This window comes from Zosterops lateralis, assembly GCF_965231275.1.
Source record: "Zosterops lateralis genome assembly, chromosome: 2".
Classification (NCBI taxonomy): Eukaryota; Metazoa; Chordata; class Aves; order Passeriformes; family Zosteropidae; genus Zosterops; species Zosterops lateralis.
In genome coordinates this window covers 108,525,751-108,549,977 of record NC_139763.1, presented here as the reverse complement: position 1 = coordinate 108,549,977, position 24,227 = coordinate 108,525,751, and the positions used below count along the sequence as shown (strand labels likewise).

The 24,227-nt window shown below is 36.4% G+C and overlaps 1 protein-coding gene across 3 annotated transcripts in view; it reads left to right on the top strand.

Annotated features, from left to right (window-relative positions):
• Positions 1–24,227, top strand: part of CADM2 (cell adhesion molecule 2) — a 570,185-nt gene that overhangs the window by 251,349 nt on the left and 294,609 nt on the right. Inside the window, exon 1 of one of the 3 annotated variants that reach the window (XM_083855091.1) lies at positions 14,739–14,759. The exons of the other annotated variants lie outside the window; for them this stretch is intronic. The gene's annotated coding sequence lies outside the window, so the exon portion shown is untranslated. Of the gene's footprint in view, positions 1–14,738; positions 14,760–24,227 lie in introns of those variants that run through there. 3 annotated transcript variants of the gene reach the window in all.

The window sequence follows — 24,227 nt, the reverse complement described above, 5'->3', positions numbered from 1 at the left end:
CTGCTCATACTTTTTATAGTGGAGATTGCCAGACGTATTCACACAGGTTTGAAACAAAGATTTATGATTGCACTGTTTTTAGAAGGACAGTATTTTGAGGGAGGAATGTATTTTTTCCCTACCAAACCCAGTACCTCTTGCTGCATGGAAGTTCTCATTTACTTTTCGTCCATGATTTACACACGGTCAGGTATAAGGCAAAAAAAAAAAAAAAAAAAAAAAAAAAAAAAAAAAAAAAAAAAAAAAAAAATTGGACAGCTACCTCTAAAGGTGATTGTGGATAGGTCCTTGAATCTCATTATGGTAATTTTCTAGTTAATAGACCATTTTCAGCAAGCTTGTGTTGTGAATAATAGGTATAAGTGGCAACTGCTGAATGTCCGTGGTCACTTCTGTTTCAGTCCTGAAGAAGGCACAGTCTGTGCCAGCTTTATTGGGTAGCAGAGGAGGTTTGACTCCTTCAGAGTTTTTGGCTCTTTTTCAGATCATTGCACACCCACTCGTTCTCTATATTCATGCCCCGTGGAAGGTGGTTGCTGCCTCAGGCACTCCAGCCCTGCATAATGACTTGCCTTGAGTTAGAGGGAGTGTTTATGAGGTAAGGCTGTGAACCGAATGCAAGGTTGCTTTGCAGCTGAATTAGTCCCCTGGTATTCAGTCTGCAGCCACACAAGTGCTCGTTTTGATACGAGTAAGTGGTGTTATGGGGGCAAGAAGAAACAGGAACAGCAACTCCTTCTGGAGAGTTAATTGGGGAAAGAGCAGTTTCAGCCATCACATTAACAGGGTTATTAGTATAGTAATTAGTTTATCGTTAGAGTTTCCTTTTCTTCTGTCTTAAAACAGCGCTGAAACTGTTCTTGTTCTGTGGTCTGGTGATCTGGTACTGGTGGTTATCCATGAATCCTCATTGTCTGCTGCCCAAACCACCTCCACATCTTTCTAAGGTGTTTGGCTTCTACTAATTACTCAACAGTTCTAGTGGTCCTCCTCCAGAAATCCAGCTTCTTACCATAAGCTCCTGCTTTACTTTAATATGTCCAAACCCTCTCAAGAAACAAAAAAATCACCTTTGGTTCTGCTTCCTTTTCTCATTTGCCTGCAGAATTTCATCCTTTCCTGAAACTCGCTCTTCATTATGCAAGTTCACCTCAGCCTCTCACCTCAGCTAACAAGCTGGCATCCATTTACTCCTTAGACACCTGCAGCTTCCACTTGCTACATCCAGCACAGCTTGAAGCACTTTGTTTTGCTATAAATTGGAGTTTTATGGTAACATACAATGCATTTCTAAATGTCACAATATTTAAATAACAAACTTCCGTACTCATAAATAACTAAAAGAACTATAAGCAGTGATAACAACAAGACTGTTTCTTCAGCCTTAATGATTTACATAGGTCTTTGTAACTGAAATCTCTTTAGGAAACCATAAGCTTTAGATTTATATCTTAGGTCTTAGATCAGGCCATATGGTTTTAGACAGGCTTCCAGACCACCCACCATCATCCATCTTCATCCCCTATTTGTTTGTATTGTGACAACTTCAAATTACATTTTTCCTATTTTGTTCTCAGAATTTACTTTGCTCCTACAACAATCTCTTTAGAGAAAGTATTTGCAAGGGAACAACAGATGGTGGTCTTATTTTCTGTGCTGTGAAAGGACAGCAGTTTTCAGTTTACTGAGCATTGTGAAATCCTTGTGCATTTAGAAGGATAAATCCCTGGAAGTGTTCAAGGCCAGGCTGGATGGGGCTCTGAGAAACTCTGGGATAGTGGAAGGTGTTCCTGCTCATGGCAGGGAGTTGGAATAAGATGATTTTTAATGTCTCTTCCAACCCAGGCAATTCCATGATGATTTATGATTCTTTCATTTTCTATGCTGGGAGCACAAAGGATAAAATACCAGTTTAGAATTGGGTAAAGCACCTTGTGTTGTACACTATCTTTACAGATGTCTAGGGTTATTTCTGATATTTTCTTTATCTTAAATTGCATCTAGGAGAATAAAGATCCCTCTGATCTTGAAATACAGCTCAATAAGATTGCTACTTCTGAAAGTCTGTTCTACAAGAGGAAAGTCTGGAGAATGGAGATACTTGAGGCCTTTTTTTTCCAATAAAATCACTTAGATGCTTATTCATACCAAATAAATTATGTTGCAGGGTTTCTCTCTGCTCTTACTAACTGCTATTCCACAACTTGAGGCGATATACTTCATAATAACTAGGACATGGTCTTTTTTTTATTCTTGCTTTTTTTCTGAGGAGTGCCCCTTTTAATGATAAATCTTAAAGATGAAAAGGCCTAATGCTCTTCATGTTTTGACATATATATAATGGTATATGAAAGCCTAACATGTCTATTTAATTTTTTTTGGCAGATTGCATGTTTTAGAAGTCACACCAAGGGCAGCTTATTAAGTAAAATGCAGTTCCCAAGTGTCTAAAACTTGAAAAGAAAAATTAGGAAAAGGTCTTTGTTTTTAAAAAGAAATATTTAAAACCAGTATAAAGTTAAGCATGGGCTTCTGTGATGGTGAATGTGAAGTTCAGTAACTGCAAGTGATAAAAATAATAACTGCTTTGCATAGTTATGTGTAATGAGAGACATTGTAATAAATATCCCAACAGTAACAACAGTACTTGTTATTCTTGAAATAGCTACTCCTTCTTTCTTCAAGGTGAGATTTAAGAGCAGTGTAAATATGAGTTAGTGCGACAGAGAACTAACTTTGTGTCAGTGTAAAGTCAGTAAGATTTTGTATTTAGTTTCAGTAAACATCTTGAAAGGGAAATTTTGCAAAATCATGGCTTATGACTGTACCATGACTGACTACTGTTACATTTCTGATGAGCACTGCAGCAATTGCTAAACATCATATTAAATTGAAATATATTCACCATGGTTTATTTCCTTCCTGCTTGCAGATCTTTTATTTTATATATATATATATATGTGTGTCTTTTTTGTTGTAATTCAAAACTGCTGCAAGGCAGCAGATGCATTTCAGAATAAACATCTGATTTTTGTGCTTATGTGCCCAAACCTTATTACTGAGTTTGGTTCTTCTGCTGAATGTGGATGACAAAATTATGGGTTTGGTTTTTTCATGGTCAGAACTATCTATGCAAGCCTTTTGTGCAAGTCAAGTTTTATAGTAAGATTACTTTACAGTCCTCTGCTGCTTCTCTACCTGAGAATTTGCAGAAAAACTCCTCAGAACTTTTTTTTAAGTTTATTTGTTTGGGTTTTTTTGGGGGGGGGGGTTGGGTTTGTGTTTTTGTGGGTTTGTTTGGTTTTTATTTGTTTGGTTGGGTTTTTTTGTAGTTATGGACTCTATAGATTTCTATAAACTGCTTCCAGTAATTTCTGGATAATTACTTCTAAACATTTAGTTCAAATGTCGATTGACAACATAATGGAATAAGAAAGGAAGGTATAAAATAGCTTGGAATTTTATTTCATCTTTGACTGCAGGGTGATAATTACTCATCTGAATTTGTGGACAAGTTATCTTTTATGTCTGACTGCAAAAATAAGACTTTTCTCAGAGCAGTGCTAGGTGCCAGTGAGAGAGCTGAAGCCGCCACAGTTCTGCTGCCTGTATTTAACGGCCTGTTATTGTAGTTCATTTTATGAAAGCGTATGTCAAATAACATTTGATGCAAAGTCCAGCAGTGACAAAGTGGCAACATAATTACCTCGTTACAATATATGGTGTAGCTTGTGGCCCCCAGGAGAAATGTAACCAGTTAATTTGCTTAATGTGTTTTCCTGAAGAAAAGATCCGCGGGAGTTCCACTGAAGAAACTTAGGGATGGTTAAAGGTGCTAAAAAATCACAGAAAATGAACTCGAAATGAGCTAGAAATATGATGATATTTACTGTAACATTTTATTTCTTGACCATCTTTTACGTTTCTGGGACAAGACTGAACTTGATTTGCCAGTCAGTAGAACTGTTTGAAATGTTACCTCGAGATGTGTGCTTATGCAGCTTAGAAAAGAGATATTGTATGAATATTACCAAGAGAAGGTACACAATTTACTTCAAACAGTAGAAAATTGAGTATATATTTGCTTATTTTATGCTACTTTATATTTATATAGATGGGTGCATATATCCACAGCATTACTTAGTAAATGCATTATGTGTAGAAAGAGAGAGAAAATAGACTATTTTAATGTATCAGTGTTTCTTTAAATAAAATGTATTGATACATTAATAGTTCATAAAACATTATTTCTCCAAGGAGAGTGTTTAACATTATTTTTTGCACTCACTCTTCTGCTTTTACCCACTAAGTTGTAGTTTTGAATATAATAATAAATTATCTTGTACTTATTTTGTAGAATATGAAAATATAATTTATAATCTTCTGCCAATTAGCTTTTCTCCTTAGTTATATTTCGGAGGCATTCATTGCTGTTCTAAAATTCTATTAAGATAAGACAATACAGACTGTTGGACTTCTTTGCTTAATTTTCCTTGAGACTATCACAGAGTGCTTCTCCCAGTAAGCCAGGAGGAGAGAGAATGTAATTTGTACTTTCCAATGCTTTTGATTTGAGCTGATTGGTATATTCTTTGCAAAAAAAGCTGAGTAAGTTTTATTGCAGTACAAACACGACCTTCAGGGGAAAGTTAAGTATAACTTTACCAAACTTCTTTTCCAAGCACTTATAAAGAAACAGTTGAGAAATTACTGTGCTCAGCTCCTCAGGTAAAGTAACCCTCCTTGGTTGGCTGGTACTGGTATGATCATTCTTATCAGGCAATTTCTGTTTTTAAATCTGGAACAGGAACAAACAATCAACTAATGTAACCGAAATGCCAGAATTAAGATGTTGCTGGTTAGCTTTTATAGCTAATGGGGAGATTTTTGTGGTCACGCTGGTAGTTGCAAGTGGGATCCTTTCTGGGGTTCTTTAGTTATAAGATCATGTGGTTAATTTATTTCAGGCATGTTAATGTGATCTTTGTTCTTTTCACCTTTCACACAAGGAGACTCATTACTTTTCTCCAGGGATCCAGTATGATAGACAAAATGTCAGAAATAATTAAAAATGATGGTCGCCACAGACAGAGAAATGTTAAGTAGGAATTCAGTCTATCTAGGATAAAGAATTCCCCCTGGAAATTTGAAATGAAATTCTTCCCAGTTGAATTTGGAGACTTTCATCGGCCTCATGGTTTCATCAGTTTGATAGTGTTGTGCTTCTTTGGCACCCTGATTTATTGTCTTGTGGGAAAGAGGTCAAACACTTTATGGCCTTGCATTGTTTAGGCTGTTTTTATAACTCCCTGGATAGAATGATTGTTTCATTATAGGAGTGCCTCCAGTTTAAAATCCAGCATCATGAAATTTGTTTTCATGGTCCCCAGGTCCCTTTGGCAATAAGAACTATCCTTCTCTGTGCTGTAACTTTGAAATGGCTTTCATATCAAAAAAATTAATGTTATTTTAAAACATAAATTGGGATTATTTGCAATTCTGACTTGTATGTACTTCAGCAGTTTTACCTTCATTAAGAGTCTGGACAGATTTTCATAACAGCAATAAGATTTTCTCTAATACTAAATAGTTACATCATAGCACTCCACATACACAAAATCTTGACTCTAGATTTTCTATTCAGAATTTGAAGGAGTTGTAATAAGATATTGTCTTCAAGTGGAATATGAACACAGCTCTTAGACTTTAGAAATATTCCCTTGAAATTACTGATTCTGTTTCTTAGCACTGCTTGTAGCTCAGGCGAGCTGTGGTTGGTAAGGGCAACTAGATTAATAAAACCAACCAAAAAACCCTTATGAAATGAAAATGACAGGCTCTGCCATTTTGGGGTGGATATGCTGGGCAAAGGCCATTCACACACAGTCAGGGACTGCTTTTGTTTGCACCTCTGAACTGTTTTCTCAGCTATGAGGGACATGCCACTCCATTTGGTCATGGGATAGGGAAGAGCTGCCAAGGTTTTCAGGACATCTGCTTGTCTGGCACATCTGTTGGCTTCAAGCCTGGAACCAGAGCGTGGGCAAGGAGCGATCCAGCTAGGGGTGGGAGAACAAAAATATCAAGTTCTGCCGATACTCTGAGGTAAATTGTGTCTCTCCAATTGTAAGTGCTGGATGGTGTAGTTAGATTGATTTGGAATTAGTCTTAACAATATGAGCTGCATCCTTCAATGTATAATTGTGTCAGGATGTCTACTGGAAATCTTGTTTCTGTAAAATTTTAGCTGATGTGAAAAGTCTAGGAAAAAGAGCTAAGCATGATAGTCCTTAAATATTGGTTTTGAAAATAATGATTACTTTAGCTTCTGAACCTCCCTTTTTCGGGACCAAAGTTGAGAAACTCTCAATCTGAGTGAAATGGTTACAAATGTTTTTAATTCTAAATGCATGAGAATCTCTGAGTGCATAAGTCCGTTTCTGTTTTTTTAAAATTCATTTCACCTGTTTCATCTGACACACATGCAAACAAAGCTTGGAAGGTGGGGTATTTTGAAGACTGAAATATTGCCAACTCGGTTCCTTGCATACTTAGACTTCTTATTTGTAATATATGTCATTTTTATTGAAGACTTACTAATACAAGTGAAGTGAGCGTTAAGAATGGTCCTTGCTTCACCTCGAGCTATCAGGGCTCCTTCCCTTCTCCAGTATTAGGAGGAGTGCTCATTTATCTTGTGGTGCTGAATCCCCATCTTTCACACTTGGTGAAGCCTTGCTTCAGGATAAATCTTGTGTCACGCTCCTTCGTCTCTCATAAATGAAATGCTGTTAATAAACCAAGTGCACACAGATTGCATGGCACTGCTAGCAATCTACCCTGTGTATCTACCTGTGGGTTTAACTGATGTTACTTTTAATTTTGCTTATCAGATCTCACTTCTCTACCTATCTTTCTGATGGCTGTGGCTGTGGTAGAAATTGATTCTAGCTTTTAGGATCACTTTGTCATTAGGCTTGTGTTGCTATATTGAAAAGCCACAGATAAAGGGGGCTGATGGACGGAGTGCAAGGATTAAAACTATGCCCTGTTTGTGTTTGTGTGTGAGGCAATAGATCTGCAAGATTGAGGTTTTTTTCTCCTTGCTATTGTTAATGCTGTTCTGGAAGATGAAAGTAGAACCAGCTTCCTTCTCAGTAGATTTTTTTTTTTTTTTTCAGTGCATTTCCATTTGTGAGGTTGTTCACCAGTGCTAAAACTTCATGCCCTATATATTTTTTTTTGTGAACAAAAGGCAGATTTTTTTTGGAAAGAGAATATTTATATCCACAGAGCACCACCAGAGAAATATAAGAGAAAATACAGGAAGAGTACATGAAGTTTAACACTCAGCATGGAGGTGAAGTGCCAAGCTTGCAAAAGCAAAATCAAAATTGAGCTTTGACTAGAGAAATACAAAAACATTAAGCATTACTGACAGCCTAAATAGCAACTCCCACTTTCACCCACACACAACTATGAGCCAGCATTGGTTTATTCTTCTTCCATTTGGAAACCTAAAATCTTAGCTTGCTTTGCCTTCAAGTAAATCTTTTGCCACTGCAGTGCTGAAGAACAGATTGTGGGATGTGGTTTAGTTCAGACCTTGAAAAGAAAACAAAATTGCTCAATTAGACCCCCCCCCCCAGAACAAGTTCATTTGTTGTAGTGAATTACACTGGTCACTGGCTACTGTTGGGAAAGGAAAAGGGAAGGAACAAGGGATCACACGTTCAGAGCAGGTCAGATTAAAGCAGACAGAAAGGTTCATGGTGTCATAAACATTGCAGAGAGTGAAAAAAGACACTGATAGCTGATAACTTAATTATCTGCCACTATCAGTTTGGAAGGGCTTTTAAACATGTCCAAAGTGTCTACCAAAATTTCCAGCAGGAGTGACAGCAGATTTTTAAGTAAGGATAAAAATGCAACAGTCTTCCTGGAATAAGAGTCTGGCAGACTATGATGAATTACCTTATTATAGTTGTTCGCATGACAAATGTACTTGATCAGTGTTTCTTCTTGGGAATAGTTGAGCTTATCCAGAGGCAAAAGTTGAAAGGAAATGGAAGCTAACTAGTAATCCTAAGTGTAATACATCAGAATTTCTAGCAACAGAAGCTGAGAAACCAAATCAATTATTGTGTATGTCAATAACAAAACAATCTTCATGTCCCCCACAGTGTTACTTCTTCCTTCATCTGTTTAGTATTATTGAGAGGAATTTCACATACTTTTATAATTGACTCAGAGGTCTACTTAAAGCAAAATGCTGCATAAGTAGCAAGATTTAGCCTTTTTCTCGGCTGCAGGAGCAGTCACAGCACTAACTCAGAGCACCTACCTTGTGCACAGAGACTGACAAATTGAGATTTGTCATCTGCCTGATGACAAATTACAGCTATGTGTGTTGCCCAGGTTCCCCAGAGAATTTGCAGCCTTGGGAGCCCTGGTTATGAAGCCAGTTTGGGGGCTCTGCAGGGGTGTCCAGGCTCTGGCAGCCAGAGCTGCCCCTTGCTGCACACAGCAGAATCCAGCTGAGCCCACAGCCAGGATTGTGAGGAAAAATGTCAGAAAGGTTTCTGAGATCCCCAAGGGGAGAGCAGGAGGAGGTGATCCAGGTTTTCCTGCAGAGCTTCCCATGCTGGAGCCAGGGAAAAGCTTGAGGAGGAAGGAGTGGCAGAGAGGAATTTTGGACTGATCACAGCTCCCATTCCCCAGTCTTGCTCCAGTGGGGGAGGCAAAGGATTTGTGGATGAAGAAGTGAAAGTGTTTTGTGGTTTTTCTTTTTGTTTTTTTTTTGCCATTCAACTCTGTTTTAACTGGCAATAAAATAAATTATTTTTTCCCAAGTTTTTCTTTGTGGGGGAAAAAAAATGACGAGCATTTTCATCTAATTCTTTCTTCCCCATCCTGTTTAGGACATTGTCAGTTGGGTGGGCATGTGGCAGCCAGCCAAGGTCACCTCACCACAGCTTCTCTGTGTTTTTTGTGTCTTGATGTAGCATCTCAGTCCAGGTCTATATCTACAACACACATATTTCCTCTTATTATTTTCCAAGTATTTCTACATTAACATAAGGCATAGTGTGTAACCAAGAATCATATTCAGACTTTGTAGCTACCATTTCTCAAAGTAACTCAAGTTTTGTAAATCAGTATAAATGAGACACAATAGTTATCACTGTGTTAATTTCTACATAATTTCAGAAGAAACTCATGGAATAGGACCCAATATGTGATTATTTACCCAGTGTATTAGAGCTATCCTAACCTGTAGTTTTACAATTTGCCTGCCTTACAATTTAAGCAATGAAGTAGTGGAGAACCTACTCCACATTTTAGAGTTGGCAAACAAGCTTTTCATTACCGATTTCTCTAAAGGTGTAGAAATTAGGTCGTTACCCCAAATTACAGTTGAGAGCCTACATCTGACCCATCTGCCTTGGAGAAACAAGGCTACAATCCTGTCAGGAAACAGAATCTGTGTAACAGAAGTGTGAAGTTCACATGGAGAAAAATCCTAGTATTTTGAAAAAATTAGATATTTTGGGTTGACTGGGTTTTTTTTTCAAAAGAACAAACAAAAAAACCCAACTTGACATATGCATTTAAAAGACTCTGAACTTTTTTGTTTGGTTATTCCTTAAGAAAAGAATATCTGGTTCTGATATCTCCTAACACATCTCACAAGATTGTGCCATAGTAAGTTGATTAGTGCACTAATGATTTATTGCTCGATGTAATGGAAGTTAGACTCAAGTAAAACTGAAGGTTCATTTTTTGTGATGCTTATATCTTTGATGTTTGCTTTTTTCTTACTATATTATCACTATTCTTCTGCATTAGTCATTGGCAATGATTTTCTAGCCAGGGGACATTTTCCTACATTTCTAGTTATATATAATTATTAGTTTTTTCCAAGGCATGATGTGAAAATCAACCATGCATGTGTGCAAAGCAAACCCCAAAAAAAACAACAAAAGCTTGCACTGTTGTTTATCTTGGCTTTACAGGACAGATAAGTGCAAGCTTTCAAAACTCGTCAGAAAATCATTTCATGAAGAAGAATTGCTTCTATTAATGCTTACGTGGAAATTGTGGAAAATAGGAATTTGTTATTGCATGTGCTTTGTAATGCTGCTTACATGAAGTGCTCAGCAAACTGTAATGTCCTTGATTACATTAAAATAATGTAGTTAATGGGAGATGTAGTCAGTTGTTTTGAGAGTAACATTGATGATATGTGCAATTTTTCTCATTGTTTTCTTTGACTTGTTCTAGTGTTTCTGTGATGTAGAGGACAGGAGTAGGACAGTCTTTGGATCAAAAGACATATTTTTTATGCCCATGAGTATCTTTCCAGACTTTGTATGAATGCGATACCTCTGAGAGAATTAGCACCTGTCATCTCTGTCAGGAAGTGACAAGCTGTAGGTTTTACTAAGTTGGCTTGATTATTGGAAGGATCTCTCCACGACAATAAGGAATTCTGTGGGAATATAAGTAGAAAGTGTTTGCTAAAGCACATTGTGTTTTTTTTCCTTATGGGAAGGGAAAAATAAAAAAAAGAGCGAAGTACATTTCTCTCCACAGGACTCCAGCATGATCAGCACCCTTCTATATAAACATACTCCTAAAGGCTTATTGATCATCTTCTTTAGACTCACCCAGCATGTTTTGCCTTACTGCTTTTCCTCTTCCTCTAGTAGATTGGTGAAGTGAGAAATGGGTTCTTGCATTCTTTGGTTAGAAAAGCACAGTTGCAGTAGCTATTATCTCTACTGAGAACTTACTTATACATAATAATTAAAAAAGCCTGTATGAGAATTAAAATGTTCTGTAGTTTCTATACCAACATTTGATTTGTGGTTTGTTGGTTTTTTTTTTTTTTTTTTTTTTGATCCATCTGTATCTCAAGCAACATTTATCGGTGGAAAACTGGATTGAAAAGTTGAGAAGGTAGATGGGAGTTTCTTGAAGTAGCTGAGGACAAAGCTGCAGGACTTTACCCTGTTTAGGACTGATTTCATATCTTAATTGAGTTCATGTTATTGGTGTTGAATTCTATCAGAGTACAACAGAAAAAAAAAAAAAAAAAAAAAAGAATTTTTTGTTTCCTGCAAGGTCTCCTATGTCTTTTTCCCAGGAATGCTTTTATAATTTATGCATTTGCTCTTTCTTTTAGTTCTTGCATACTTTCCTGTCTCTTTATGAGTTTTTTTCATATATTCATAAAATAACATTTTAAATTTCCAGTGAAGAGCAAATGCATACATTTAAAACTAAACTAGAAAAATATTGAATGAGTTGGTTTGTTTTGTTTGGTGTTTTTTTTTTACTAGGTCTTGTTGTGCAGAGTTATTTATTTTGTCCTTTATATCAGATATTTATCTTACTGATGTGTGTAGCATAAATTCAGTCATATGGTCCTTCTGTCGAAATTTTGACAAAGCAGTTAAACAGAAGAGTGGGTAAAACTGCAAATTAATTGAATGGATAGACTTGGGTCTAATGCTTCTTTAGCTGTCATTTGCTTGTTTTGTTCTGCTTAATTTAGCTGCTTTTCAGCTCATAAACTTCAAAGTCGACTCAAAGTCGAGCTCAAGGAGAATTCATATGATGCAAGCAGGCCTGATTAGCCTGAGAGCTGTGAGCAAGGCTTGGATCTGTGCACTCTGCATAACTGTGGTGAAAATGTAAATTTTTTTTTTTTTGTGTTCTATGTTTGAGCTCAAAGGATTAATTTATAGTAATAAGTTAAGGAGGTTGCTAAGATTGAATATATAAAATCACCAGTTTTAAGATTTTAAATGTCATCTGTTTCAAAGGAAAGGCAATTTAGTGGTTTGACTCATTAGAAGTGATCACGACTTAAAATCGTGAGTTTTTTCCATTACTGTGGATTATTTCATAATGGATTTTCCCAGCTGGGTTTTTAGAACAAGGTATCTGTTTATTCAAGGCTGTTCTTTTGCTCTGCTCTTGGTATAGGGCTGCTGTTGACTTCCAACTGGTCAGGTATTTGTTGTACTCAGCTTATTCCTGGGTCATCGATCATAAACCCTCTAACTTTCAATTCACACCTCAGTTGTAAAGCTCTGATCTCTTTAAACCATATAGAAATGAACTCTAAACCTTTATAAAAATCTCCAGTGATGCTTTTTCCTTATGCTATTCCCTGTTTCTCCAGTGTACCTAACACAGAATTCTTCCTTGATCTACTTTTCTCTGTTCCCTTTGTGTCAAACCAGAGATGTCAGTGCTATTTTGCCATCCTACACTAAAGCAACTTTCTTTACTAATTATTACATTGAAATCACTTGTAGCTCATGAACATCTGCTGCTCAGTTTCACAGCTTAAAATGCAGGGTAAAATATTATACCCTTTTTTTTTTTTTTTTCCTTTCTCTAACATGTGTCTCAGCTACTAAAACCTGCAGATGTTTTGATATTTCAGATGACAGCAATAAATCCCTGTGTACACCCTTAGAATCTGTTTCTTCTTTCCAAAGACCATTTTAAATTTCCTCTCACACGACATGAAGGAGACTGTGCTGGTGGCTGCAGTTGTGAAACAGAAAAGAAAGAGAATAATACACATAAATCCTAAGTTAAACATGTTTTTGATTCTGCAGATTGATAAGAGTCAAGGGGAACAAGTAGAGGAATGCGACAGAAAGAGTCCAGCTCTGGAGCTCCTCTTTTTCTGTCTCAGACAAGTGGCATGAGCACTGAATAGGGAAGATTTTTACAACTGTGACAACATGGGCAGTAGCAGGACTTCCACGTGGCAAAGTCTTCCTTTCTCAGAACCTGCTTGGCTTGCCCTGGTGGAAGCCCAATTTATTTTTTTTTAATCTTGAAATATTTTCAGTTTACAGCATTTTTGCACTTTTCTTCAAAGTGTTTCACAACCTCTAAATAAGATACATTAACATTTGAAGGTCTAAATACTTTGTTGTTTAACAAAACCTAAGAGTTGTTGTTCTTACCAGAATATTCTGTAATTCTATAAAGTGTAATAAAACTTTTACTGGAAGTTGTGACAATGAAGCCAAGCAGCTTTTCTGTAGAATAAAATCTAATGGTCACTAGAAACCATTTATCATTGGGAATGTTACCTTTTTTCCTCCCCCTCCTCTCTACTCTTAAGATTATCACTCAGCCCAAGTGAGTAACAATTATCAAAGAAAATCTACAAAAATAGCCAAGTTAGTTATTATAAAGATAATGAGCTCAACAGAGGGAACAGGAAAAGAATTCGCTTTAAAGAAAGCTCCGTTCCTCAGGATTCAATAACAGGAGAGGAGAAAAAGTTAGTTTTGCTGTCCATAGCTGTTCACTGAGAAAATCACTTAGATTGCCTAATGGATAAACAGAATTAGGTTAAAGGAAAGGTTGGGATCCTCTGCCAGCAAAGCTTTCTCCACTGAGAGTTATCACACTCTCTGTTGTGCCATTTCAAGCATTGCTATTACCAGAAACTAACCCAGACCTGTCTGAATGATCTAGTTAAAAAAGTAAGCAGAAATTTCAAGTTTAAATGGTTTGAAGTTTAGAGTGGGGAATGTCACCAAGAAGTTTTGGGTCAATGAATGGCTGCACAAACAGAGCATGAAGAAGCTGCAGCATCTGGGGGAGAAAGAAAGAAAGAAGCAAATCTACAGTCATTGGTGCTGGAAAAAAATGTACCCAAGCTGTGCTTCCTGGATGTGTCAGTCGTACTGGGCCAGGACCAGTGAGAGATACTGTACTGGTGGGTTTTAAATTAGCTGAAAATTTTGTGTGTTTAAGCATACTAAGTTTGCTGGGCTCGTTTTCATTTTTGCTGTGTGGCTCATAAGAAGTTAAACTAAATTTCAAAGCTAACATTTAAAATCATGAATATGATAGCTGATGGTTTATGGCTACAGCACTAAACTGAGAGATATTTTATTTCCTTTTTGTCATAAGGAAAACTTTGGTGAAAAGTAAACAGTTCTGTGGTCTTGGCTGAGACTTCAAAAATCCACCCAAGTGTTAATAAACAGCTTGTAGGAACAAACTTTCAATTGTCCCAGGAGTCCATTTATTCTGTAGCTCGAGCAGTTGAAAGAACTTGTAATTTCTTTTTTGTTGTTGGCATCATTAAGGTGTAGTTACTTTGCTTAAAAGAATGTATACTATTTAAAGGTTAGATTGTTTGAAAATATATCTATTTACTAGTTTATAAAAACTTGATAAACAGAAGGTGCCACTCCTACTTCAGGCACCTTGAGACACCTTGGCGCCTACTTCAGACATTCCTTGAGCTTCAAGATAATATTGGCAAAAACTTATTGGACATTTGTCATTGTTGAAAAAGCAAGTGGAAGACAAAATGAAACTAAAGTATTTTTATAGTATCTACACATCCTATATAAATATAAACACATATATTTATATGCATATATATATATGCAGACATGGAACTTGGATTTTTACATGGCTTTTAACCTTCCTTGATTGAAAAAACAGAGTTTTTAATCGTCTAAGGAGAGAAAATTTTAAAACTCTGAAAGAATATGATACCAAATCTTTTGGATTTATTTAATACTAAAGACCATTTACCACTAAATAGTCTAAATCAAATTTGTTGGTTGTACATAGTTCATTCCTCTTTAATTTGCAAAATGTGTGATTTGACCAATGCTATGAATTAATCTGAAACAATTTCTCTTTTGTGTTCTAGGTAAGAGAATACCAGGTTTCTCACACTATAATCAGACTGCAGCAAGGTAACATATTTCAGGTATCTGAAGCCTGTGATGGGACTGTAATTTGTGTGTGTGTGTACATCAGATTCCCTTCCATATGAAAAGTGTCTGAATCGGTAAAACATTTGGTTGCCAAAGGAGAACTAGCCAACCTTAGCAGATTTTTAACAAACCTTGAAAATATAATAGAAAAAATTATATTCTGTGCTACTATTCTCCTTTTCCTCTGTGGAAACTATTTTATTCATGTTATTACCATACTGGATGTATTTTGTATGTTTATATATTTACATGGCAAGGCTCATACAACAATATTGTCAATTTGTGAAGTGATTTTAAAAATTTAAAGGAAAAAAAAAGGAAGAAAAAAATAGTTTGATGCAAATTGTAACAAAGTATGGAGTTGCACATGTAGTTCACTATCTCAAGATTAATGTCAAAAGATCTTGAAATACCATTGTGCCATAAGGATATTTCATACTCATTTCTGCTCGTAGATAGTATTTGTAAGCTGATATTTTGCTAAGAGGTAGGATTGGCACAGCTTGGCTGTGCTGCAAAGACTGATGTGCTCAAGCATGCAAAATATTTTTTTATTTTATTATAAGTTAATATTGGATATGGATAGCTCTAAAAACAAACCAAACAAGCTTGGTTTCCTTTTCCATCCTTGATGTTAATCAAGATTTATGGATATTACTCCTGTAAGAGTCTTGTATTTTAAATAGACAACTGAACCTCATTTATTAATTAACCTGTGATTATTGACACAAAATACAATGAGTTGCCGTACCTTCAGCCAAGATCCAGTACTAGAATGTCTGTCATCTACAGCTTTCTAAGAGCCTCCTGGACAATTTAATTAAAATTGTTTCATGATTTTCCCCTCACCAATAACCTGTGTTTTTGTGGTCCTTGATGTGGCTGTTTTCCAGCAGGAGTGGAGTGTAGCCTCTCAAAAACAACTGGAACATTTTAGAGGCCTTTGTTTCCTTGATTGCATCCTGCCTTTAAAAATGCAGCTTTGAAATGAATGATAGTGCTGGGGTATCCTTAATAATGTTGTATTCACATTTGGGCACTGATTTTTTTGTTGCTGCCAGTATCTGCACTGTTGGATACTGGGATACATAAAATCCTGCAGCTACACAGGGACGAGTAAACAACATAAATCCTTTACTGCTAGACAGAATGGTGTGATGAATCTAAATGGCTTTTTAAAGGTAAGGTCTGCTGAGATGTCCAGAGATTTCCAGATTATTTTGCTAAATCACCCGGAGTTCCATGAATAACTTTGGGATAGGAGGGTCTTGCCTTGTCCAGCTGCATTTTGGATGCTGCGTCAGTGCCACTGGATCAGCGTAAGACTGATAGTGATTTGGTGTGGTAACATCTGTTGTTGTGCAATGTACTTACAGCAGATGCTATTGCTTTAAAGGTAAAATGCCATTTGTTTTACTCTTGGAACATGTTACCTGTAGCAGATGAATGGTACTGAAGTTGAGGTGCAGGTTTTGAAACCATGGATTGTGTATCTCTGATCAGGTTGGTACCTGTGGATTGTGCAGAGCATCATTAAGTTTGATAAGGATGGCAATTGGGACAGTTTCTGATTTATTCCTCAAGACGGCATGCAGAATTCTTCTGACCGTGGGCTAATTTGTGCTTTCGTCTCTTGTTTTTTCCATCTCTCCCTGCCCCTAGTAGCCATCCTTTTTTTGTTCCTGGTGAATTCATGAAACTGCATAGGCACAAATTTGTCACTGGTTTTCCCTCTCACATTGTATGAAGAGTTGTAATGAGAGAAATGTTAAGTGTTCAAATCTGTAACCTAATTGACTTTGCATGTGTGGTGTGCTGGTAAGTGGTCTAGACTAAAATCATTTTAAGATAATCAGTGTTTTCTACTTTATGTAAATGCATGATAGTGCATATTTATTTAAGATAAAATGGGGATGATACCAGATATTTCTGTAGTAAAAGGAAAGTTTTTTGGTTGAAAAAAAAGACCCTTTTCTAGCAGGAACACTTCAGGTAGAATATTTTCCAAGGCAATGCTCTTAAATAAGTTTGCACAGCAGGCATCCCATATTTCTTGGTGTTAACAAGTCCATTTGGAAGTACCATTTCCTTTTTCTGAGGAGTGGCTTGCTATTACTTGTATGCAAATCTTGTTTTCTGTTGCAGAGTTACAGCAATCAAGAGATTCTCACATAATGATGGCATCTGCTGAATGTTGTTAGAATTCTTCATACAAGCACAAAAAAAAAAGGATTGGTGTAGATGTTTCTTTGTATGTTGCTGGCTATCTTACCATTGAGCAACCTGAAGTTACTTTCCTGCTTAATTTTTTTAGTGACTGAAGAAATTTTAGCCATAATGACTCAACATGACTGTGTTTTACCCAAAAAAAATGCACAATTTAGCAGTTCCTTTTCCTGTGTCTTTCTCCACCCTAAAGTCTTTGCTCAGTACATTTGCAAGGCCTGTTTTGAAAAATTTGATCTCTTTTAGGGCTCTGTGGGGAAGCAGAAAATTCTACAATTTCTTTGACTGTAGGTAGCTCAGTCCAGGTTTTATATGGTGTTTGGTTTGGGGATTTTTTTTTTTTTTTTTTTTTTTTTTTTTTTTTTTTGACAAATATTAACTCTGCTTCTCTGTCAAGTAGATATTTATGTTATAGGATCTATCTTCTTGGGCAAAATAGTCATCTACCATGTTGTGGTCTAAGCCCAGCCAGCAACTAAGCACCAAGCATTCCTTCACACTTTCCCTCCCTCCCAGCAGGATGGAGGGATAGAATCAAAAGGGTTAAAAGTGAGAAAACTTGTGGGAGTTGCGATAAAAAGAGTTTAATAATTTATAATTTATAAAATTAATAATCAGATCATTTGTAAATTAAAGAATAATAAAAAGGACAGAGAAATAAAACCTAAAGAAGGCAAGTGATGCAAATAAGAGTAGTTGTTCACCACCACCTGACTGGTGTATCCTCTCCCAGCTTCTTGTGGACCCCACCCAGGCCACTTCCTGGGGTGAGAAGTAGAAAAAACCTTGGCTCTGTGCAAGCCCAGCAGTAAGAAAAACGTATCTACATTATCAGCACAAATCCAAAACACAACCCTGTAATAGCTCCTGTGAAGAGAATGAACTCTATACCAACCAAAATCAGCACTCCTGTACCAAAAGAGTTGTTACCGAAGTTCTTAGGAGATCTATTTCTTTGGGTCCATTAAAATTGTTAGAGGTTTTTGAGCAGTTTGATGAAATAGCATATTAATGCAGGTTAATGTTATATAAAGCTACATGATGCTTAACCACAACTACTCAGGGTGATTTGTGACAAAGACTATTATAATCCATTAGCCATAATTTCCAAGGCAATTTCCAGTCACTTTTAAGTTGTGACAACAGTGTGTGCTGTAAATTGTTATATGAATTGCAGAGATTCTTGAGTTTTTATATAATTTTCACAAATAACTATGCTATAAGCAGTGTTTTTATAGGTGAGTTTACATTAGGGAAACTTGGATTTTTGTCTCTCTACCTATTGTGAATGGATGTATATAGTCTCTTTGTGATAAAAATGGGCAGGGATAATGGATAATCCCTCCTTTTAAAGCTGCCTCTCTAGTTTAGGAAAAAAGTCATTAAATATAAGGCTTGAATTCAAAAGTAAAATAAAATACCTTCAGTCTATAAGATTTCTTGCCAATGCAGGGCTTAAATGAAATTTAGGACTATAAGTAGATTTATGAACTTAAAAGCACACTGAATTTCCTCCTCCTGTAAACTGCCTTTGCCATGAATGAAGAGGGAGTTTTGCAGAAACACTTAGATAAGATTAAATTGTTAAAGCACACACCTGTATTAAATATGCATGTGATATCACAGGAAAGATTATGTGGAGATTGTGGGGCTTCTTTTTTGCAAACTTTCTTTTTCTACTTGATTTTAAAACAATTAACTTTTGCATAATGATTTTTGTGCGCTTTTATTCAATTGATCTCCAAATTAAGGTTTTCTTACAGAAGATGATCAATTAAAAAAGAAAATAACAAGGTTCTAAACTGCCTATGATATCATTTACAGTGAGAAAAAAATAATTATATCCTTTAAAAGTGTGTTTCACAGGATCACAGAATAGCTGGGGTTGGAAGGGACCTGTGGAGATCATCCAGCCCAAACCTCCTGCCAAGGCAGGGTCGCCTCAAGTAGGTGACACAGGAACATTTCCAGCTGGTTTTAATGTCTCCAGGGAAGGAGAATCCATACATTCCCTGGGCAGCTGTTCCAGTGCTCTGCCACCCTCAGTATAAGAAGGTTCTTCCTCACATTGATTGGAACTTGTGGTGTTTTGTTTTATTTTATGGCCATTACTCCTCTCCCTGTTGCTGGGCACCACCAGAAAGAGTTTGGCACCATCCTCCTGATGGGCAGTAATCTGGAATGGTTTGTCTGCTCCTTGGATTGCTGGCAGGGTAACCCCCAATCCTCTGCCAGAATTCCTCCAAAAGCAATGCCCCATTGCATTGTCCTTGACACAGGAGGCATCACTGTATCACATTTTAGCTTCTAGTGAAAGACCATAAAATCCTAATGCGTGTACACACAAATCAAAAGCAAGTTGAATAAGCAGAGCTCATTTCTATAGTGATCAAATTATTCAGTAGAAAAGCTGGCAAAATTACTGTGCTGTTGTGATAATAATTAAAGAGAAATATATTACTTTTCAGATTCTGCAATTTTAGTAGCAATAAAGCTAGAAAGCTAAATCAAAACTGTTTTCATATCAGTCGAGCACCAGTTAATTTTTAACGAGATTATTTAAGAAGAAAACTTCACAATTAAGCTGCTATTAATGCATTAAAAAGTAAATGCAAATATGTTGCTTTCCAGATCATAGGGTTTCAAACCAAAAAGCAAATTCTAGTGGAATGCAGTCAACTAATTTTTCCTCATCTGAGTCATTCAACTTTTCATCAGTGCTCTTTTTGTTCCCCTTGATTTGACTATTCAGAAATTCTGTTGCTGTCACCCAGTCATATTTTTTTTTCTTTTTCCTCTTTTTTTTCTAAATTTGTTTGAAGAAGTTCAGTGTGGTAAAGAGCAGTGCCATGCTGTGTTTTGTCCTGCCTGCCTGGATGTTCCCACACAGGTGACACTGGGATTGAGGGCACAGATCTCTGATGAAACTTCTCAAGTCAAGCGTGCAATGTGGGTGGGGATTTTTGGGTTTAGATCAGTGCAAAATTATTTGTGAACGAATACAGAAATTATTTCAGCAGTCTTGTGTAAGGATCTTCTCCTGTACAATTATTGCTACTCATGTGGAAGATGAGTTAGACAGTAAAATTACCTACAAACAAATAGGTGAATTAAATGCCCTAAGAGACCCAACCTATAACTTTGCAATGCTATATTTCAGTATCTAAACCTGCATACCCAGAGCTTTTGTTCCAGAATATTCTTGCTATTTTTGTTGAGATATTGACCAAATATGTCAGTTATTGACCAGAAATATATCAGGCTCCACAGAAACCTATCAGTAATTCTTGTTTTGTTAGGAGAAAATCTGATGAGTTAATCACTATTACCACTTGAAGAAGTGAAAGGGATTATTTTTATTTTCTTTATTTTATTTTCTTTCTTTATGTTCTGCTCTAAAAATCCCAGGAACTCTCTGCTGAAAACGCTTCCATGAAATGCTGTTCATTTCTCTTTGGAAGGAAATCATCTAAAAAAAGCTGACTTCTGGCATAATATGAAATATCAAGGAATTGAAATTTGGAAGGTGTCTACTACTCCTTGAGATGTAAAATATGCATTGAGAACTAATAGCAAAGTTGCACATTATGGTGCAAAACTCTTCAAATAGTTCCACCCTCCTCCAGTCACCTTTCTTCATTAAATATTCTTTGTTGGTCTTTGCAGAGCAGAATGATCCTGGCTCTGTGCAGCTCCAGCACTGACAGAGGAGCGAATGACAGCTCCTCAATGATTTTCAGTTAATCAGTCTAATTACCTTTCACTCCATTGCAGTGGCAACATCAGGCTCGTGAGGGAAAACTCCTCATGAAATATCCAGGTTTCTCTTGTTGTGTTTTCTTCGTGCAGGCTCTGTTGCAACAATTCATTTTAGCATTTACTCCATCCCATTAAATAACTTCTCGAGGTCACAGGAGGTACCAGCCTGTTTTGGTGTCCTCTGAAAGGATGGAGCTGGGTACTGAGGAGCTTCCCTAAACTGCAGTCTAGTAGTGAGGATGGAATTAAAACCTTTGCTTTACAAGTCATGAGCTTCAGTGGGTCAGTACAGGATTAGGGAATCACAGAACATCTCAAGTTGGAAGGAACTCGTAAGGATTTTTCAGTCCAAGTCCCTGCCTCTCACTGGTGTCACCTTGCCTCCATGTCCCCTTATCCTCACAGAGGGTGAGTCTGAGGCAGGCTGGCACTGACCTGACACATTTTAAATTCAACCACCAGTAATTTAAGTCCACATTTTTACATTGGACTTGCCCAGAGGTGATGAGGGAAGGTTTTTTGAGTCTGAGCTGTCTGTTCCTTGTTTGGCTGCATTTTGTTTTTATGGATGCACACAGTGAAGCCTCACATGTCATCCATTGGTTACTATGTCTGTAGATGTATTATCTATGCTTTATCTTTTTTCATAATACTCTACAACCTCAATTAGTATCTTCTGGTTCAGAGACAGCTCCTAAATTTTTTTTTGTCATTTTTTGACTTCTGTGGCCCCTCACTGTTCTTTCACAAATCCGGCAGATGCTTGTGTGTTGGTCCCTTAAATCTGCCTTCTTCTGTCATTTTAATTTTGCTGTAATTAAATTTAGTGATAACAGGTAGAAAGGAAGTAATTTTTTTATAACAATGCAAACCATCAGAGGATTAAAGCTGGCCACAGTAAACACAATTGCATAAATTGTGATACTTAGACAAAAGTTGGAAGATTAGTATATAAGCCCATAATCAGAGATCCTTCTCTTTATCATTACCTGGCCATGATTAATTAACAATTTATAATATATACTTTATAAATTATATATTATAAATAATTATAATTAATATTACAAATAATTATTTTTAACATTTATTTTTGAAAACTGATTTTCTAGATGACAGAAAAAAAACTGTGCCAGAAACCAAATTATTTGTTTTCTTCTGAGTGATATATTAGATCCACATTTGTCCCCATTTGTAAAGTCTTTGCTTTGACCCATTTATTTTGATTCTCTTCTCAGCGTGTTTTCACAGGCACATAAACAATTCAAACAACAATAATATGTGTAAAGAAAGTACACCAAGATACCTCAGGTGCTCTGTTTAGATAGAATATGCATCTAAATTGATTCAGGAGTAATATGCACCTTGGCAAAGTGCCATGACTTTCACACTTATGTGTAGGAAGAATCAGCAATGAAAAATAACCAAGACAAAGAGAAGACAAAGAAATCCAGGTTGTATTTTTGTACATGCTGAATTAAAAACAAAAAGCAAATTAAAAAAAAAAACCCAGCACTCAATATTGTATAATTTTATTGGAAATGCAGAATGATGCAAACCAGCATATTGTGTTAACTATCAGCATTACTAATACAGGTCCTTTGTGTGATGCCTTCTGTCCTCTGGATTTGAGTCAGTAGTGGTCAGTTTGTACATGTAGATGCAGGAAAATATGCATCTATATGTAGATGTTTATTTGGGAATGTCCCACCCAGCCTACAGGTCATGCATCACACTGGACCTGGCTCTCCTGCCCTCAACAATCCTATAATTTCCAATTAGAAACTGAGGATGATGGCAGTCCCAGGGCCATATGAGAGAACAGCTCAGCTGCAGCCTTGCTCCTGTGCCTGTTTATAAATTGATATCTGTGACCACATTTTTCCAGCATTCCATGCCTTGGACAACTCTTTGCCTTTTCTCAGAGACCCCCAGATTCCTGTTCCTTCTGGTTTTTACTTCCTTGGGGGTAGAAGATAAACCTCTGCCAAAGCCTGGAGGATTTACCAAATCTGCCACTGTCTTAAAAGAGGAAGTAGTGAGTCTTTGGGAGCAGTAGGAAACCTGAGAATAAAAATCTGTCAAAAGAGTAATGTTCTTTTTAAAGAGCTCTATGCACATGACAGTGTGATAGCTTGCTCTGTCTTGCACATTTGTGTATATTGTCTGTCATATTTGTTATACACCTTAAATCTCACAGAACACTCTTGTTTCTCAAGATGCTCTTTAAAATGCTAACCATATTTTTAATTTAAAAGTTTTTGAGATAAAATATCATAGTACTATATTAAATGATAATTTTCTTAGCTCTGCGATGGCTTTTAATTCAATATAAAATCATAAACACTACTTTCTCCCCAGTTTATACATTTGTGTAATTCCACAAAAAATCCTGGTAGATTTTTTGAATGCTATTGCATCTGCCAAACATATGTATCATAAACAGTGCAGAAGGACAAAAATCTCATTATTTATTGATTTTTTTTTAATGATTGGCGGAGCTTAATGAAGCTAGAGAACGAGTGGCAGCAAGAGGTGTGGCCCAGCCATTCTAACAAAGCAACTTGTATTCCAATGATCTCTATAAAAATGGATGGATCACTTCTCTTACTACACAGTCAGTATTACTGATGTTTTAAAGCTTTACTTTAAAATACAGTTGGGTAGAATGTACTTCAGTCACTGAACTTAATTTTCTGCTTTCAAAATGAAGCATGCAAAGGCTTCTTCTGATGCCTTTTTTTTTTTTTTTTTTTTTTTTTTTTGAGCTCACTGTTACTGTGTTTTTACTCAGTAAACAGTGAAAATAATGGTTACAGTCCACAGAACTGCATCATTCACTGAGAGGATATCTGTGTCTTGAAGTGTTTCTCAGTTGAGATTGTTACCTCTAATTTGTGATTATTTTTTTTTTTTTTGCAATAGTTGTCAACTACGAGATAATGATATATTAACATAAAACTAGGCTATAATTTCTAGGAAGTTGTAAAGGATTTAGGTCATTCTTGTTTGCAGATGTCTAATTATGAAGGAATTAACTTAGACATCCTATTTACTTGTGTTTGTCATTGAGTACCTTGTGTCTTAAGTGCATGTGGTGAAGCCTTTTCTCCTCCCCTAAAGGTAAAGCCTGATGTAAAATGGAGTGGAGTTCATTAAACTTCTATAATGAATTGTTTCTCTTGAAAACAAGAGAAAATTGATGTGTCCTGAATACAAATTACATCTTACGTTTTTAGAAACAACCTTAGGTTCAATCAGAGGTTTCACTCGAGTAATTTTTTTCATTATTCAAGTTAGTGATGACTTTAAGGGTTGGTTCTTTAGTAAATAACTTTGTTTGGCTTTAACAGAGGTCAGCTGCCTCGTCATTCTGGTTTCCAGATTTGTTTGTCGTTGATGGTTCTTTCCCTGTGTGACCTAAGGGACACCCTTCCATTTGCAGAAATACTGAAGAAATCAATT